The following is a 9,799-nucleotide window of genomic DNA, read 5'->3' on the forward strand; positions in this document are numbered from 1 at the left end:
TCGCCCATTAGTTTCCCTCTCATGCTTGCATTAGAACTGCTACTACTTTCTGTATGATCCTACTCTGATGCATAGCCTGTTTTTGTTACCTGCTTTCATACCTTACCTGCTTATCCTAAACTGCTTAGTATAGGTTGGTTAGTGATCCATCAGTGACCCCCACCTTGTCCCAGTTGCCTTGCTTTATGTTCAATGACTCGATCAACATGATCGACGTCCAGGCCCCGACACCGCACATCACCCCCCGTAGTTGTACAACTCTACAGAGTTACCATCGAGTGCCGAGGGTGGAACCTCTTACATCACCCCTGATGAGATCTCTGCAGTGTAGCTATACGGTCGAGGTCATCAAGGGTGATTTCCTCCTTAACCACTTCCGTTACCGCTCTGTCGTGCAACGCCTCAAGTGTGAACCTCGAGGGTGGATCCTCTTACGTTCACCTTGATGATAACATCAAGTGGGATTCACCGGGGGTGATTCCTCGGGTTTTCCCCTTGGTGTTAGACACACAGTTACTATTGTTACTATGAATTTACATTGAGCCATGTTACTAAAGACGGGTCATCCCTGAGGGGTACCCGCGCGAGCTTAATAGCGAGTGATGTGGAGTCGGGTTGACCTAGAAGGTGCCCGCGAGATACTTACGAGGCGTGGCCGGGAATTCTTAGCCCTTGCCGCAAGTACTCGAGATGGGGTGACAGGGTGACATCGATCGTGAGTCTCTGCTCATTACCTTGTGTTCCTAATCCACTATGATTTGGATATTTGATCCAAGGGGCCTCTGGCCTGATAGTACTAACCATCACGTGGGCACAGTATGGGCGTTCTGCATCGTATACATCAGCCGAAGCTTAATAGACGTCAGTGACTGAGCGGCGCGCGCCGGGTTGGACTGGTAAGCACCTACCTTGTTGAAGGAGGTAGCTAGGTATGCTCACCGGCCGCCCACTCAACGTGCAGGAGTTCCCGTGGAGATGGCGCATGACCCCTGGGGGCATAGGTTTAGTCCGGCGTGCTGGCCTCTCTATTAAGCCTAGGTCGGGTTGCGGGGTATTGTTTGACTGAGGCCGGGCATGACCTAGGAAAGTGTGTCCGGCCGGAGTTAATTGAGCGTGGTGGGTAAGTTGGTGCACCGCTGTAGGGAAGAAAACATCTATCGGTAGCTTGTCCTACGGTAACGGACACTTGGAGTTGTATGCTGATTGATATAACTAGAACTGGATACTTGAGATGAGACATGGGGATGAGAATTGGATTGTGATGATAGCTGGTTAGTATGGCTCTGGGATTGCTTTCTCGCTGGGAGCCTATAAAGGATCTCTGGCCGAGGTTGATAACACTACTACTTTACATTATGTTGATCTGTACTCTTCTAGATGCTTGAAGATGCTAGTCTTCGATAGGCTAGGTTTTCCCCTTCCCTTCTGGCATTCTGCAGTTTAGTCCACAGATACAACCCATTCCTTTGATACAGATGCATACTTAGTTTAAATCTGATGTAAGTCTTGCGAGTACTTTGGATGAGTACTCACGGTTGCTTTGCTATCTCTTTTCCCCCATACCCAATTGTTGCGACCAGATGACGGATCCCAGGAGCCATACGACACCACTAATGACTACTTCTACCTCGAGGGTGCCTACTACCACGTGGAGGCCGCTGACGGCCAGGAGTAGTTAGGAGGCTCCCAGGCAGGAGGCCTTGCCTTTTCGATCGATGTTGCTTTTGTGCTAGCCTTCTTAAGGAAAACTTGTCTAACTTATGTCTGTATTCATATATTGTTGCTTCCACTGACTCTTGTGTATTCGAGCTTATGTCTTCGAGCCCTCGAGGCCCCTGGCTTGTAACATAAAGCTTGTATTATTTTAATTTGTGTCTAGAATTGTGTTGTGATATCTTCCTGTGAGTCCTTGATCTTGATCGTACACATTTGCGTGTATGATTAGTGTACGATTGAATCGAGGGCGTTACAAGGTTGACCATATAGACCGGTGAAAGAATGAAGCGGCGGACGCTTTAAGTCGCTTAGGCTCTCAATGTAAACCGGTGCCGCCCAATGTCTTTTTGGATGTGCTACATAATCCGTCGGTCGAGTTACCTACGGAGGAGGATTTGGTTGTTCCTTTGTACTCTGCATCTTAAGTTAAATAATCACCATTTGTTCCTATATTTTCACATCTATATTTACTTTTAACAAAATGTAGAATAAAGGCAATGCTCTTGAAGAAGAGTGTGAGGTAAACTTCTTGAATTGCCCCCCCATCAATATGGACAAGGCCTTTATAGAGCCTGTCTTCACTACTAATGTAAGTTTGTTCTCTTCGAGCCTTCAAACTTTGTTGTTTATATTTTGATAGCTATGAGTGCAAATGCTGTTTTATTTTTGTTGTCTACATGAAATTGCTTGTTAAAAGTTTATAAAGTAGAAGTACATAAACATAAGTTTGTCGTTCTCAATTTCAGTCTTTAGTTGTACAATCTAGTTCCTTATTCGTACCATGTAAATTAAACTAAACATAGCAAGTTATCTTCTTTAGCACTATGTGTATGCTTGTGTTCTTGATCTGTAATCCAGTGGTGTGGTGAGACTACCAACAATGGCACAATGTCATATCCTGCTATGTCTCAACTATGAACAATGCCATATTATATTAATTTTATTTAAATCATGTCTCTTTATTTACCAATCTGAAATGGTATAAATTTACTGTACACTCACCATTCATGCATATACATTTTTTAGAACTACATCTATGCTTGTGCTCTTAATGTGTAATCCAGTGGTCTGGTGAACCTGGCCGCTCCTGCACAATGCCATATCCTGTCGTATTAACTATGAACAATGCCTATTATGTTAATGCTATTTTAAACCGTGTCTCTTTATTTCTGACAAAGAAATGAGATGAATTGACAACGTTGATGCTTATACGTGCAAAACCTGTTATCTACCTACTTGTTTCTCTTTCAGGGTGACAACACTTCTGCTAGGAAGAACTGCCACAATGATAGTGAGACGAACCTATTGTTTGTCCCTCTAACACGTATTCCAGAGGGGAAGGCAAAACATATTGAGGGTAGGGATACAACCACGAAGTCACATATTGATGTAGTGTCAAACTTACTCAGTGACACAAGCTCGATGAAGTCGCCGCCTGAATCTGTTCGACTTCTTCAGTCTGAAATTCAAGCAGAAATACATGCTTCCGCTCAAATACGACTGGAACTCCAATCTCTATGCAAGATTAACCGTAAGTACAGGACGTTTATTGATGCTATGCAGCTCAAGTTGGTGGATATGACCGCCAAAGAAGCGCAGTCTCATCAGGTTGCTAAGCTGCTTGCGCTACAGCTGCTGGGCCGGGCTAACCTTTCTTGAACTGTGTTGAAGTGATGTCAGTTATGTCTATTATTTTGTCCGCCTATTAACTTCCACTGGTGGCGACCTGCCCAGTTTATGTAATCCGCTGTCTGGTTGCCCTTTATTATCACTAGTGGCGAACTTTGATGCCGAGGGGATGTAATATGATGTAATTTATTTGTTGTATAGTCTAGGTTTATTCTTGGTCGGTATGCTGTAATTCAGGCCAGAAGGTTCAGTGGATCTCAGTGTTGTCGGTCTTCAGGGTGGCCCGTTACTCATATGGGCCAAAACGTGGGCCTATAATCATCTTGGGCCATTAGCAGGTCTAAACCTTATGGTTGTTTCCCACCTTTAACACGCCGAGTAAAGTTCTGGCCAGCTGGGCCAGAGAATACAATGGGCTTTTAACAGGCTAAAACCTAGATTGGGCTAGCATTGAGTCGAAAAATTCACGGGCCAATACAGGCCGTGAAAGTGCGTTATATCGACTAGAGGAGGGGTGAATAGGCGATTTTTATGAATTCTTCACTGAGGAATTTGCAAGTGAGGAAAATCCTTAGTGAAGAACTACTAGCAGTGGAATAAGTACTCAAAAGTAATCATAACTGAACACAAAGCATAGTCATCATGATGAAATGAAGACAAACACAGAGTACAGAAAGCGTAAACACAGGATAACACAGGATGAAGACAAACAGACTGAAGAAATTGAACTGAGGAAATTGAGAAATTCTTCAGTCAAAGTCTTCAAACACAGATACGAACAAGCACTCAACACAGTTATGAGGAAATGAAAGAGTTGAGGAAATAGAACCAGTGAGCTTGGTGAAGACAATGATTTGGTAGACCAGTTCCACTGTTGTCTCAGTTGTACATCTGGTTGGAGCGGCTAGGTATTTAAACCTGAGGACACTCAGTCCCGGACACACAGTCCTCACCGTATTCTCCTTGATCTAAGGTCACACAGACCTCGCCCAATCACTCGTGGTAAGTCTTCAGGTGACTTCCGAACCTTGACAAACTTGGTCACTCGGTGATCCACAATTCGTCTTGGATGCCCTAGACCATGACGCCTAACCGTCTGGAAGAAGTACAGTCTTCAAAGGTAACAAGCGTCGGATCCACAAAGGATCAATCTCTTCAGTGATGCTCAATCACTTTGGGTTTGTAGGTGTTTTGGTTTGGGTTTTCCTCACTTGATGATTTTCGCTCAAAGTCCTCGGAGGATGGGATGCTCTCAAATGACAAGTGTCAGTTTCTCTTGGAGCAGCCAACCAGCTAATGGTTGTAGGGGGCAGCTATTTATAGCCTAGGGAGCAGCCCGACATGATAAGACATAAATGCCCTTCAATGATATGACCGTTAGGTGGGTAGATATTTTGGGACAGCTGGCGCATAGCACATCAACGGTCGGAATTTGAGTATCAAATTCCTCGGGGCTATCATGTTCCTCACTGTGTAGGCAATCCGCACTGGCGAATTCCTAACTCCTCAGTCAGAACAAATTCCTCAGAGACCAGAAGAACTTCGTCTCTGTCACTGAAGAATATGACTGAACTGTACGAGATTTCCAATGGCTTCACTCGAAGGGATTGGTAGGTATAGGGTTTTGAGTTGATCATCACATGGAAATTTTTCCTTAGTATTTCCTCGACCCCCTTTAACAGTACGGTGTTTCCTATGACTCAAGAAAGAGAAAATGAAACTACGAAAACAAAAGTCTTCACGCTTCATGTTCCTCGAATGAATGCCAAGTCATCAAGGTCACACCAATTTCTTCACTTTCAAAGTCTTTAGAAAGTCTTCAGAAATTCAAAGTCTTCAGTCGAAGAACTTCATTTTTAGGGGTCGACTTTCTCTTTAAATATCAAACTCCTCATAGACTTATAGACCTGTGTACACACATAAACACATTAGTCCCTTAACCTATAAGTCTTCAATATACCAAAATCACTAAGGGGCGCTAGATGCACTTACAATCTCCCCCTTTTTGGTGATTGATGACAATATAGGTTAAGTTTTCAACAGGGATAAACATATGAAGTGTAAATACTGATATTGAGGAATTCGATTGCAAGATATAGAAGAACTCCCCCTGAAGATGTGCATCGTGAGGAATTTGCTTTTGAAGCATTGCACACTTTGAAGAATAGAATCATGGAGATCACCCCCTATATCTTGTAATTCATACACGCATTTGACATATCATAATGAAGAATTTGAAATGCATGATGAAATATGGTGACTGATGTAATTCAGCATGCGTGCATTAACATATATTAGGAATAAGCATGCAGAGAAACGTATGAAGAGTATCAGAGCACCATCGGGTTTAAGTTTACAACTCGATCCATAAAGTTTCAAAAGAACGAGAGTTGTAACTTAGCAAAAAACGCCCATATAGATAGACCTGCTTGAAGACTAACTCAAAATTCTCCCCCTTTGTCATCGAATGACCAAAAGGATCGAAAATGAGGACTAAAGCCCCTGAAGAATATCAAGTTGATGAAGGAGCGCCAGCGTTGTTGGGGTCGTTTGTCATTGAAGGGCCTGCCGTAGTGTCGTCCAAGTCTTCATACTCGTCGGTATCGCGTGATGAAGAGTATGATCTGGACAACAAAGAAGGAACCTTGGCCTTCTTGAATTTCTTCGGTGGAGGTGGAGACCAGTCAAAATCTTCCTTGAGACCCATTTTCTTGAGATCTTCTTCACCATACAGATGTGATAGAATAGCCCAGGTGCGACCGAAGACTTCATGGAGGTAGTAATGGTTTTTCTTCACTGCATTGTGTGTAGCAGTCATGTTGTGAAGAAATAAACCAAACTGACACTTAACCCATTTATGGTTTCGATCCACCTTCTGGTGAAGACTAAGCAGAAGCTCACGGTAAGTCATCACACGAGGAGCGGTGGCTTGAGGAGTAGACTTGGGTGCATTGGCAGCAGAGTCATGTGTGGCAGAGTCATCATTGGTGGAATAAGATGCAGCTTTGCGAAACTGACCATCCAATGGACGAATGCCTTCATCAATGACAGCAGGAGCCTTGCCCTTTTCATCAGTTGAAGTAAAAGCCTGCTTGAGGACTTCAATCGGGGGCAGATAGCTAAGGTGATTCTGAAAATCAGCCTTGTAGTTGAGTGAAGACCTTGTCCTGAGGAATTTCATAATCCAAGGTGCATAAGTTTTCAGCTCAAATGGAGAAAGTGCAGCATTTGCCAGAGTCCTCATGAAGAAATCGTGATAATTGATAGGAATGCTATGAATGATGTTGAATAGCAGATTCTTCATGATCCCAACTATTTCCTCATCAGATGAGTCATGGCCTTTGATGGGACTCATTGTCCTCTTCAGAATGCGATAGATGGTTCTCGGCACATAGAGAAAATTCTTCACGAGGAAATTGGTCCTTGGGGCTTGACCGGGCTTCAAAGGCTTCATTAACACTTGCATGTAATGAGCTGTGAGTTCTGGTTCATGATACAGGCAGCGAGGTCCTTCACTGGGTGGACTGATGGGCAGGGCGTGAAGCAATTCAGAGGCTGGTGCCTTATAGTGAGTATTGTCGGTCATCCAGTCCAAGACCCAGGTGTTGATATCTTCAGGATCGCCTGTGATATGCAATGTAGCGTAGAACTGAAGAATAAGCTCTTCATTCCAATCAACAATGTCAGAGCAAAAGTTGAGGAGGCATGCGTCATGAATAACACTGAGCACAGGAGAGAAGCAAGGTAATGATTCCATGTCCACGTGAGGAATATGCTCATGGTAGAAGATTTTGTCTTTGTTGAAAAGCAGTGAAGAATAGAAGTTGGCCTAGCTTGCAGTCCAGAAACGCTTCCTCCTTAGACGAGCAGAGTCATAAGGATTGTAGTCAGTGAAGAACATGTGCTCGCCGAAGAAATCATCAGCCTTGAATTTCTGCTTCTTTGAGAATGGATCCTTTGGCTTGGGGTGAGGAGTGTCAGTCAATTGCATCACAACCTCTGGGATCTCGATCTCAGGTGCCACAAGCTGAGGAATTTCAGGTGTTGCTTAAGTGGCAGCCTGGGATGGCAATTCTTCATTTGCATTTTCATCAGCACTAGTGGCTGGAATTTCTTCATGGACAGACGGTGTGGCATGTGGTTCATCAGATCCCATGTGTACAGTAGTTACTGGGGACTGAGGAATTTGTTGCAATGGTGTGAAGAGTGGAGAGTTGGGGTGCTGACTTTCCCAAAATTCATCCCTTAGCACTGGTGTGGTACAGCCAATGTCCACATCTTCATCTTCCATTTCTTCAACGCCGACCTCTTCAGCAGTAAACTGAGGCATAGGCGAGGAGACAACTGGTGTTGAAGGGATTGTATCCACTTCAATTTCTTCATCCATCTACTCTGACGAAGCAACAGAGGGATTCTCTTCAGCAGATTCACTTGGAATCACATATTCTTCATCAAAAGGAACAAGGTCCTTTGATGGCATGGTTGAGATAGGAACAGCATCGATTGGACTTGCAAACGAGCTAGTCAGTGGCTTCATCTTCTTCTGAGCTGAAGAATCTGATGCAGCTGATGACTTCCTTTTCTTCACTGTTGCATGCTCTGCAGCCTTAGTTTTCTTCACATCTGATGCAGATGGAAGGATCGGAGTTGGTGTCGGCGCAGGAGCAGAGGAATTGGGTTGAATTTCTTCAGGCGCAACTAATGCAGTTGCCCTGACTTCTTCATTTTCTTCAGGCACACCACCAGTGGATGCCCTGGCAATTTCTTCAGCGGCTGGAATGCAGTCATCAGCCCTGGAACTCACATTTTCTTCAGCAGCCTGATTGTCATTAGCAGTGCTGGCATTTTCTTCAGTCGGCTGAGCAGATGCTTCAGCGTGAGGAATTTCCTGTTGCATTGGGGCTGTAACATTTGAGGTGAAGTTGTCAGCAAGTCTCACAAAACGAACCTTGGCTCCCAGCCAATCAGCATGGTATGTGTCAAATTCATCACTGAGTTTCTTGATCTCAGACTGTATATTGACGAGTTCTTCAGTTGTCATAGAGACAACATTTTTCTTCAGGTAGCGCTCCTTTTTGTACTGCGCTTTCTTGATCTGCCTGGCCTTCTCAAACTTCTATTTTTCTTCTTGTATGAAATGAGTCAACATATGACTTTGGCCAGGTGTCAGCTTGAAATCAGGCATGGGGGTATTTGGGTCCTTGTGCCATAAGTCAATGTACTCAAGGATCAACTTTGGATCCAAAAGCAGAGGCACACTTGTGCCCTTGGCTCTAGCGGCCCTGACTTGCCCATCTCAGATGATTTCTGCTAGTTCTTCATCATCAGCCTCATCATCATCAGAGGGCACTTGGAAAGCAACTTGTTTCTTGTGAGGACTTGGTCGGGGACCTCGTCCAGCAGTGGTCTTCTTCTTCAGAAGAGTGGGAGCAGCCGAGGAACTTGGAGCAGCTGAGGAACTTGCAGAGGCTCTTGAGGCAATAGATATGCATGTGGTCCTTTGGCACGTGGCGAGATGCACAGGTGTTGAGGATTTGGTCGGAGCAGCCGAAGACTTTGGCGGAGGAGCTGAAGATTTTGTAGGAGCAGGAGCAGCGTGAGGAATTTGTCGTGAGGGCTTTGTGGAATCTGGCCATGAGGGCATAGCTGAGGAACTCGGCCGTGAGGGCATTGCTGGTGAAGCACTGGGCTTGTGAGCAGGCTTCTTTGGCATGGCCTTCTTTGGATTTACAGAGACCTCGACAGCAGCGGCGGCAGTAGAGTCTTCGTTGAATTCCCTCACGGCATCTTTTGCTTGTTTGGCCAACTTGGCCTGGCGCTTGGCCCATTCATCAGGATAATCCTCACCACGCTTGAGGCTGGTGGGATCTGCTTCTTGGCCAGGTGCCAACGGAGGTCTTGGGCATGGAGGATTTAGAGCGAATTTCTTCATGTATTTTGGAGTAACATATATGTACTCCCTCCACTCTCTTGCCCATCTCCTCTCAATCTTTTGAATGCGCACCTTGCGCTGATTTTTATCTTCCTCAGGGGGTGTGCAGTACCCAGCATAGATGTCCTCAGGGATTTCAAAGGCAGTGTTGACCTCAGGCCTCTTTCCTCCTTTCTGTGGCTTCTTACCATCAGCCATTTTCTTCAGATGAGGAATTTGAACAATGGAATTCTCTGAAGATGTATGCAACTTTTCTTCTAGGAACGCTGCAAATGAGTTAACTTGATGAGAACCTAGTGATTCAGCAGCGGACATGAGTACCTGTGAACAGAGTATAGTTGTGAGGAATTTGGAGAGGTCATATGCGTTCTCAGAAGATTTTTCAAAAAGAACAAGTTTGAGGTATTTGACCAAACGAGTCTTGAAGAATTTCACTAAGCGTTCTTAGTCATAGGTTCCAGAGTTGTACAGATCAGAAATCCGCACAATTGAGGAATCTTGAAGAGATATTATAGCTTAGAG

The sequence above is a fragment of the Triticum urartu genome, chromosome 6A (assembly GCF_056163025.1).
Source record: "Triticum urartu cultivar PI428250 chromosome 6A, HENAU_Tu73, whole genome shotgun sequence".
Taxonomy (NCBI): domain Eukaryota; kingdom Viridiplantae; phylum Streptophyta; class Magnoliopsida; order Poales; family Poaceae; genus Triticum; species Triticum urartu.